This window comes from Crocodylus porosus, unplaced genomic scaffold, assembly GCF_001723895.1.
Source record: "Crocodylus porosus isolate Cpor-Errol unplaced genomic scaffold, CroPor_comp1, whole genome shotgun sequence".
Lineage (NCBI taxonomy): Eukaryota > Metazoa > Chordata > Crocodylia > Crocodylidae > Crocodylus > Crocodylus porosus.
This window is the reverse complement of record NW_017728906.1, coordinates 61,696,065-61,706,394: the sequence shown is the minus strand read 5'-3', so window position 1 is coordinate 61,706,394 and position 10,330 is coordinate 61,696,065. Positions and strand designations below refer to the sequence as shown.

Sequence of the window (10,330 nt, the reverse complement as noted above, 5' to 3'; positions counted from 1 at the left end):
CCGATTAGGTCGTCCGCCGTAGCCAGTACCAGGTCGAGCAGCGCTTTGCCTCTCGTTGGCCCATAGACTTCTTGAGTCAGGTAGAGGTCGTCCACGCACAAGAGAAAGCTTTGCGACCACTCGGATTTTGCTAAGTGATCTTCCCACAAGATGTCCAGGTAATTGAAGTCACCCATGACAACCAAGGTCCTGAAGCAAGCGGCCTCAGTCAGGCAAACTCCAAACAGTATCCTCAGTCAAAGGTCAGTCATCACAGATCCACAGCAAGACTTGCATCTTGGTACAACCTAAAACACAGGGCTTCAACCTTTTTTAGCAAGTGCGCCCCTTCTGGTGTCAGCAGCCAGACATGGAGCAGGGGCAGAGGATGCCTGCATGTGGCGGCTGCTGCTACCAATAGGCAGCCCACAGAGTCACACATGAAACCAGCTGTGAGAAAATAGCACAGGGCAGTGGCTGCCACTGCGTGCAACACCCCTGGTGCTACTCACCCCGCCAACCCTGCTCCCGGGAGTGGGCATAGAAACGCACTTATCCCCCCGCCATTGAGACTGTCGCAGGCAGCCAATCAGGAGAGCGAGCTTTGGGTGGAGGTCAGGGAGACGTTGCAGTGTGTCATGTGCGGCTGGCAGCACCTAGCACACCCCTCCCCCTTCCTCAGGTAAGAGAAGAATGCGCTGGGGAGACGGTAACACCATGCCCCAGGGTGCGCTGTCCCCACCCGACTGCCCCCGCGTACACCTGAAGACCTTTCTAATTACCCCCGGGGGTACATGTACCCCCAGTTGACAACCCCTGACCTAAAAGGTTTGGAGGCTCCTAAAATATTCAGTAAAAAGATCATAAACGTTCTGTTAAAAACACAAGGCAAAACCTCCAAGCTTTTCCCTTCCAGGCTTACAGAGCTCCAGCTTGCAATGGGCTTCTTGCAGGGGCCCCCCTGCCCCATACACTGGGTACTGGGACCTGGGGGCAGAGGGCAGCCTTTCAGGAGTGAGGGGCACTGGGTCGGGACTGGCCATAAATATTTACAAATGGATTCTGGTACAAAAAAGGTTGAGAATCACTGCCCTAGGCTACCTAGAAAGGATTAAATACAGAGGAGATTGGTCCTCCCTCCCTTCTTTATAATTTATAAAGATGACCTGAAAAGATTTTTATTCTTCTTCTTGTTGAGAGATATTACAAGAAACAACTTAGATTGTTCTCCAAGAAAACATCTTGGGGCCTCACAGATGTTTTTTCTTGAGAACTTTGAGGACTTGGCTGATAAAGATTGCATGTCCCGCTAACTAAGCTATACATAATTTAGCTGGTGATCATTGTGACAGTTCTAGTCTGTCTGAATAAAAATGTTTGCCATTGTCAACTGGTCAGCTTTCAGGGATGTGCAATCTCCTTATATTACGTTACAAAGTCTACCTAAGTCTCTTGTAAGGTAGATAAGACACTGTTTTCTCCCAAAAATATAGTTGGGGGGAACCCAGTGCTCTGGAAATTTTCCAAGCCTTTTTCTACACTTACGGAAACTGCAGGTTAACATCATGGACAAATGAAAGGTCACACCCATTAGAAAAAACACATGGCTACAGGGTTCTGTACCCAACAAACCACCCTGTGACTAAGATACCAGTTCTGTTTCTAGCAGTCACAAACTGACAAAGAACCAAAAAACCCTCCTCTGTTCAGAACATTTAATAGCTTCAAAATAGGTAAGAACAAACGAACAAAATGAACTCACAACATTGTTGTATATGAACACAGCCAATGATTTAACCCATGCTCCCCAGCCATACCATAAAACTCCCCATACCATAAAACCCACCATGCTGAGATATGCTCCCAAGAGAGAAAATGTGGTTTCGATTTGTAACGTCCCAAGTTGCCGCCAATGTGCCCTCAAAGATTTAGCGATCCATGAGCAATCCTGGCTGGAAATATGTGGGCATCTCAGTGTGCCCGCCCCTTCCCGCTCCTGCAGCAGCCTGTGGCCAGGTTGGGGTGGCTGGTCACAAACCGGTGGCAGCAGGGGGAGTGTCAGTGCCCCCTTGCTATGACACTGATCTTCCCCCCAAGCCAGTGCCCAGGGCCCCCGACTGCCCCCTCCTGTCGGTATACCACTGCGTGCACGGCATTAAAAAGTTATTGCATGACATGATTTTCTTTTCCACACGCACGTGCGCAGCTTAGAGGGAATGCTGGTTGCTGCCTGGCCTCCGCATGACTGAGCAGCTCAGATTCTGCCCGGTTCTCCCTCTGGACGCACAAAAGTAGAAGGGGCCTAAACAAAAACAGATTTGATGGCACAAGTGACAGCAGTAGCAAAAATACCGGTGGGGGAGGGGGGGATTCATGTAGCTGGAAGCAGCTGTGGCCACGACAAGGGGATGCGGCAGCAGTTGCAGAGATGCCCAGCGACAGAAGGGAGGATTTGAAACCAAAAGGGAAACGAAAGCACCGGCTGTCCTTTACCCTCTCAAACACTTGACAGTCACCGGGCTCCTCGCAACTGTGCGGCTCACTTGCCCTCCCAGCTGCTTCCCCGCCCGCGGCCCATGAGCAAGCCCTCCACGGCCCGCGCCCTTCTTTTCTCCCGGCCTCTCCCCTCCTTCTTTCTCCCTTCTCCTTCCCCCACCCTGGGGCCCACCAAGCACCCCCCTCCGCGCCCGGGTGCCTGACACGCGGGCCTGGGCGAGCCGCGCCCCAGGCCGGGCGTTACCTGCCCGGCGGGCGGCTCCGAGGCCCCGGGGACAAAGGCGCTGCCAGGCCCCTCCACGCCTGGCGGGCGCTGCTCCCGCAGCCAGCGCATGCGCACGGAGCGCTCCCGGTCCCTGGCCCCGTGCGCACTCACCCCCGCACTGCTGCGCAGGCGGGGCCGCTCCGCCGGCTGCGGGACCGAGGGGGCGCGGCCGCGTGCCCCGGAAGGGAATGAGGGGAACGAGCACGCGCAGCCGCCGTTGCTACGTCCCCTCCTTGGGGGTGGGGGCAGCAGCCCGGCCCCGCCCAGCAACTGTGTGGGGGGCGGGGCGCTGCACGTGTGTCTCTGATGCCTCCGGGCTGCGGCCGTTAACTGCTGTCCGGGAGCCGTTGGCGCGGCGGCGGGGTGGGGCCGGGCGTCGAGTTTGATGTGACGCCACGCAGGAGTCACGCCTGCCGTCCCCGGGGGCTGCTTTGGAATGGCGGCGTCGGCAGAAAGGGGTTGGGAGGGGAGACTGTTGCTGGGCGTAGGACAATGATCGTGTTTGTATGAGCATGTCAACCCCGTTATGATCAGTGGTAGTAAAAGGACTCCCAGTGTACCAGACAAAGTCCTTTGGGTAGATGTGGTAGCTTTGAGTAGAGCAGGGGTGGGCAAGATGTGGCCCGCCAAGCCATTCTATCCAGCCCGTGGGGCCCTTAAACATTTTAGAAAATTAATATTAATCTGACCTGGGCTGCCTGTTACGTGGCCCTCGATGGTTTGCCAAACTCAGTAAATAACCCTCTGCCCAAAATAATTGCCTGCCCCTGGCTGAAACCAACTACATAGGAACATTCTTCTTTTGCAACTTCAGGACACAAACTGACAGGCACTCTTGAGGCAGCTCATTGATAGGGTGTATGTAAAAACCCAAGACGCTCTGGGACGCAGTGCCCAGCGCTTAGCAAGGACTGCTGCTTTAAAGTGCCCGCGTGTCACATGTATCAGCGTCCCCATGCTGAACAAATGGCTAAAGGAACTAAACCTCATCCAACATGTTTTATTTCAAACCGTGCCACCACCATTTTTTCAGTGCGGGGACGCTGATCCATGTGATGTGGAAGGCTGCCAGCACCTATCAATTTGCATTCTCCAGCAGACTCGATTAATCAAGCCTGCTTCCTGCATATGTATAGGAGGCCTCTAGCCTCTTGACTTTTGAGATGGTTTAATAAAAGATACCGGATTTACCCAAAGAACTTGTCTGCCTCCAGCCTTCTAGCCTTAACTGACTTGGGGGTTTGCCGTCAAACCCTCTCATGATTGCTTGCCTCAGAATAAAGAAATGCTTCAACTTTGATGGCCCAGTTTTCATTCACTCTCTTACCAGTTACAGTGAGCAATATAAAGTAAATAATAAGACTTATTTGCATATTTTTTCAGTGAATGATATTATAATTTGAAGCTTCCAATACAATAATTTCATACTTAAGACCTGGTAATACTGGGGTTAGAAGAGAGGTGCTGACCCTAGCAAGGGCCTCAGGATTGAGCAGTGCTGCCTCCACCCCACCCTCTCATCCCTGCCATACATTATATGTATGATGCAAAGTCACTGCTGTGGGCAATAAATGTAGAATGGCTGCATGTGCAAAGGAATGATCCTCCTGTAGAAATGGCCACCCACCTAGAAAAGGAGCCAACCAGCTACAGTTAGTGCTTGAAAATGAGTAACAACTTTATATGTTGGTTTCTATCCAGGTTCCATTTGAACCGCGGCAAAGCCCTGAGGTGCCAAACAGCTCTGCTGTTACCAACCTCCCAGGGCAAAGAGCCGAACCCCACCCAGGGGTTGGCAGAGTTATAGCAGATCTGGGTTAGCCGTCAGGCTTTTTCCAGCCCATCCAGGGCCTCCCCTGAAAGGTCCCTGATCTTTGGAATGGGGTCTCTAGCTCAGTTAGAATATCTTCCAAATTTGAATTTTGCCACTTGCAAATTAAAATTAATAAATATTGAGGATAATTGCTTTATTCGAGTCAAAGTTCTTTTTCAGGAATTGTAGGTCCTGTATCTGGACAAGTAGTTGGACTGTTCCTTTGAGGTTCCTTCCAGCCTTGTGATTTGGTATTAATTGGGGTCGATATGGTTAATGTTGATAAACTATTAATGCAAGTAAGCTAGAATTCAAAGATGGAAGCTAATTATACACAGTACTCCATCTGGGTAGTTTTCCTCACAGTCAAGTGATGCATTTTCCCGATAAAATACTTTATGGTTACAAACATTACAGAACAGCAGGGAGAAAGCTTCATTGAGAGTTACTCAGTCCCTTCTACCACCCTGTACAGGTTCAGGCTCAGCAACAAAGGTTTTCTCCGCATTCCTGCAACTTAATTGGATTTGACAATAGGAATCGTAGAAGGCAGGGAATTTGCATTAGGGCGGTGCGAAACGGCTACATTAAGTTTCAGTTTTGGATCCAACCATTTTGGAGGGCAGCGATTTGTTTTGGTGTCTCAGATCACTGTTCCATGTCGGTTCGGCTGAATCTGTTTTGGAGTTTTGACACTGTTTCAGAGATTCAGATTGGCCAGGGAGAGGCAGATACACCTGAGCAGCGGCTCCTTAGGCTGTGCCTGCCTCCGCCCTGCAGGAGAAGCCCCCATGGCTGCCTTTCCCTCCGGTCCCAGCCCTTAAAAAAAAAAAAGCAGCCCTGCACTCACTGGCTGCAGCAGCAGGGATCAAGGCCTCTGATCAGCAGTGGGGACAAAAGGCCTTTTTCTTTTTTTAAGTGCCGGAAGGCTGGGGATGGGGCCGGGCAGGGCAGCCATGGGGGCTTCTCTGGCAGCTCCTCTCTCTGTGCCTGCCCCTGCCCTAGCGGGGCAAGAAAAGCCCCCATGGCTGCCCTGGCCGGCCCGGCTCCATTCCCAGCCTCCCAGCACTTTAAAAGGAGGGCTGCGGAGCTGTGCCAGACTCTTCTTTGGGGCACTTCTGAAATGCTCTGAAACATCCAAAACGTTTCGGATGGTTTCATTTAGTTTCAGAGATGTTTTGGAGCCTTCCGTTTCATTTCAGATTCGGTCTTTTGGTCAGCGAAACAGGCCAAAACACCTCCAAAACTAAACAGCTGCTAAAATTTTGCATAGCCCTAATTCGCCCCGTATGGACTAACCAAGGTAAATATATAGCACAAGCCACACTCAGCTCCTCTTGGTTTTGAACAGCACTCTTCCACTGGATATTCTGAACCTAATGTGATCAGTGTGCTTGTTTTTATTAATACACACAGTTAATTTTTACTGTAAACATGGTCTGAGAACAGGTCATCCTTCAGGGAAGATGGCTACCTCAAAACAGCTGCAGAAGATCCTGTGGGAGCAAAGTCTGTAAGGGAGGAGAGATTATACAATACAGGAAAAAAGGGCAGTCAAACAGACAATAAATTTTAACTAATCAACTGTATTACTGTACTTCAAGGGTAATGCACTTTATCAATCTTTTACACTAGTTTCAAAAAAGGTTTTTCAGGTACATTAATGATGATGCCTGCTTTGAGGTAACAGCTGTAACTTTATTTTTCATTTCTGCCTTACTCACAATCTTAAAACGTCCAGGCACTTTTCTTCCTTTTATACAAAAACACTCTGACTAAATAAATCACAGGACCTTCTCATTCCTTTATGAAAGGAGAAATCTGTTTGTATACTGTACAGGTACACAGATTTTGTTGTTATTCCTAAAGGGTCACTCAGTACATACTGTACACAAAGATTCAGAAGCTAATTAGTCAAGCCTCAGCTAAGATCAGTTGTTCTACTGCATTTTACAGAAACTTAATGTCATGGAGACACCCAAATGCAGGATTGAATTTTGGGGTGCCATGTGTGTCAGTAAATCTCTCTCTGACGTAGAGTTACTTGCAGTGGTGTTTGGTCTCTGTTTATAGCTAATGTTAAACTATGTTCAGTTTTTATCATTTTTAAGTTGATACAAACCCAGTTATTTGGTATGAATGCATTTTTATAACGTGAATCAAAACAGGCAGTAACTTGATCGTTGGATCAAATGTCAGGAAAGTCCCACATCAGACAATAGGTGTTCACACATCCAAAGGGAAACCAATCTCAAGAGTTGCTTTTGGATCAATCTGGGAGTTTTGGCAACGCTCTCAGTATTTGCCTGCCTTGGACATGCCAGCCCCCAAAAATGGCTAGTTACATATCAAAGGGAAATAACTCACTTTACGCAGACAAGGACTAGAGTACATTTCAAAAGAAAAACTCATGCTGAGAGAGCAATAAGAGATAGCTGAGAAAATCTGATACTCAGTTTCTCCATCTAGAAACCATAAGCAAAAGCTGTAAACATTTCTGCCTTGAATACATTACCATATTTACCCAAATCCAAGACAACTTTGAATTTAAGATGACCCCCCAATAAATAGATTCTACATGTGGAAAATTATAAATTTGTTTTAAATTTCCATGTAAAGGATCTAATTCTTGCAAGGTCATCTTAAATTTGCCCTCCCACCACTGCCATGTAAAAAGTAGTGCCAGGGAGGCAAGTAGCAGGGGAGGCAGGGGCCTGACCCCTGCACCCTGCCTGCTCCACTTGTCCCCCTCCCCATCAGCAGCAAAGTAGGTTTAGATAGGATATCAGAAAAAAAAAATTCTTCACGCTTAAAACTGTGAGGCAGTGGAATAGACTGCCAAGGGAAGTTGTGGTCTGTCCATCACTGGAGGTGTATAAGAGGTTGGACAGACATTGGTAAGGGCATAGGCGACTGATGCCTCCTGACTGATGTCCAGCAGCCAGTCAGCAACGCTGCCCCAGAAGTGCCAGGGGCGTTTCTCTTGGCGCCCCCACTCTCTGGCTGGCACTCTCAAGGGGGCACTGACACTCCCGCCTCCCACTCCTGCCTGTCAGGGGATGCAGCGGCGCCAGTGGGTCAGGGATAAGCTAGGTATAGCTGTGCCTGTGTTCTGTTATGAGTATTTCCCCATACTGCTGGGCTTTGCTGGATGCCACATGTGGCCTGAAGGAATTTTTTCCCCTCCTGCTGCTACACGTCAGGGTTTTTTTAAACCTTCCTCAGAAGAACTGGGTGTTGGCTACAGCCAAGGCTGAGGATTTTGATTGGAGCGTGCTAACACTCCTGTTGGGACCTACAACTGGAGGTTCTTGGTTAAAGTAGGGTTACCATATTTCCAGTATCAAAAGAGAACACCTGAGAGAGGGGAGGAGCATAAGACTCTGTGTGTGTGGGCAGGGGGGCAGTGATATGCCCATGCTCTGCCTCTGCCCCTCACTCCTAAGGCCCTGCTGCTCCAGCCCTCCCTCACTCCCAACGCGCAGCCCCTGCCCCCCAGCCCTGCTGCTGCTCCTCACTCCCGAGCCACAGCCCTCTGCCCCCCAGCCCTGCTGCCCAAGCAGCTCATGCATTGCGTGCCTGTGTGAACACTCACCCACACATACTCACCCACACACACGGTGTCTCTTTACCTGGCGAGGGCCTGCACGGGGAGCACATGACCCCCAACAGCCAATCACTTTGCCTGCTGCTTCCAGCCCCAAGCAACCAGCCTGGGAGAGCAGAGGAAAAGCAAAAAACTCCAGACATTTACTCTCACTTAAAACACTCGCTTGGACATGAGGACAGGGATCCAAAAAACAGGAAACATCTGGGAAAACCCAGATGTATGGTAACCCTAGGTTAGAGGGTTTTGCCCTTCTGCTCAGGATCAGATTGATCACCGTATTTGGAGTCAGGAAGGAATTTTACCACATGGTCAGATTGATACAGACTGTAGGGGTTTTTGCAGGGGGTTGGAGAGCGGGGGTGGCCCTCTTTCTTGGATTTCTTGAGTATATTTTAACAATGTTTGCAGCAGCAGGAGGTTGGTTGCCATGGTCCCCCTAGCTTACTGGTGGCAGATCAAAGTGTCAGGGCCTGTGGTTGTGTCAGGGTTGAATGTATAATTTTGTTAACTGGTTAAAAAAAATCGATTTGTATAGGATGGTTTGGATAGCAATGATCCTGCCTCAGGATTAAGACAGGGCATGGTTTATGTGCAGCCAACCTTCACCATTGGGTTCTTCTCAACAACCCAGACTGTGGCTGTGGCAAAACACACACTGTCTCATACTGTCAATGACTGCCCACTAAGTTCAGTGGTGGACTACAGGAGCTGCATGTGGCCACTGAGGACACTATTGCACGGCTTGATGATAGACACACTGACTAACTGCTTCAGGCAGGGGGCTGTTGTAGATGAAGTATGAAAGCCCCTTCCAGCCCTACTTCTCCAATTCTATAATTGTATGACCCCCAGTGTAGGCTTCTGCCTGCCCCCCTACCCACACCACTGCTGGACTTGGTCTACCACCCTCAACTGTACTGACACCCAATCCCCAACCTGTCCCACTATCCAAATCCCAACCTGGACCCACCGCAGCTGCTGCTGACACCATGACTACAGACTCCAAACAGCTGCATTGGTGACATCTCTGGTCTTGGCCTGAGGCACATGGTAGCTCTGACTGCAGTCATGAGTCAGGGATGGAGGTGGAGCTGCAGCAGTCACCTGCCTTGGGCTGTTACTTGAATCTAAAATGAGGCTTCCCACCCCTATTTGAAGGTGTGGAAGAAACCTTGTCTTGGATTTGGATGAATACAGTAGGTCAGGAAGGATACCTGATCTGAAAGATTATATATATATAAAATCTATGCATCTATCTATACATATAGAGAGAAAGAGCAAGAGTGAGAGAGCTAGAAAGAGAGTGAGCGAGGGAGATGAAGTCATCTGCATAATACATGCTCCTCCCAATTTTAAAAGAAAAATACTTAAAGAGATCACTGGTAAGGAAAAGCTGTCTAGAGATCCCTGTTGTTATGCAGTTCATCTAGTCCCCTAGTTAGGAAAAAGCCAGGATAACCTGATAAGCTGCCAGGTCTCATGGCAGCGAACAACACTGTGAATCAAGCACCTGCATCCAGCAGTCATCCCAAAAGTTTTTCCAGATAGAGAAACAGAGTGAAACATTTCTGTTATTTCTTTTACATTGTCTTCCAACCTATGCATTTGTTGGCACGTATGATCTATCTTCCTTCTGTAAAAATCCAGTTTTGTTTTGTTCTTTACTGTGGGAAGGTGATTTTCAGAGCAACTGGTAAATTTCAGGCATTCTACTGCTTCAGAGGGGAGAATCTATTGAATGTTGGAGCAGACTTCATTAATCGAAAGATTAATTGAGTCTGCTGGAATGCAGTAATTACTGCGCTCCAGCATCATGTGCATCCGTGTCGCTGCACTGAAAAATGTCTGTGGGGATGACTTAGCTAAAGCTAGTTAAAGCCCCCACCACCATTTTTCAGCGCAAGGACGCTGATACACATGAGGCTTTAGGCGCTTTAATAAGTGCGGCTCTTGGAGCCCTGCTAAAGAGCCCCCCTCCCCACACCACCTCTCAGAGCACATCTATAAATGCCCTAAAATATTTTTCAAAATGAAGACAAACATCCCTTAAGCTGGTAGGCCTCCTCTACTGGAGCTGCAAAGGTGGGTCCAGGGCTGGAAAGACTGAGATTCGCTAGGGTAAGATGTTACCCCAAAGGCAACATCTAGTGCAGGGGTGGGCAAAATG

General features: G+C 49.1%; 1 protein-coding gene across 4 annotated transcripts in view; it reads right to left on the bottom strand.

Moving 5' to 3' along the window:
- CUNHXorf23 (chromosome unknown CXorf23 homolog) overlaps positions 1-2,938 on the bottom strand; it is a 49,756-nt gene extending 46,818 nt beyond the window's left edge. For 3 of the 4 annotated variants that reach the window (XM_019529208.1, XM_019529210.1, XM_019529211.1), the window contains exon 1: positions 2,720-2,822. The gene's annotated coding sequence lies outside the window, so the exon portion shown is untranslated. Of the gene's footprint in view, positions 1-2,719; positions 2,823-2,851 lie in introns of those variants that run through there. The other variant, XM_019529209.1, reaches the window with a different exon arrangement.
- Positions 2,939-10,330: the final 7,392 nt, after the last annotated feature.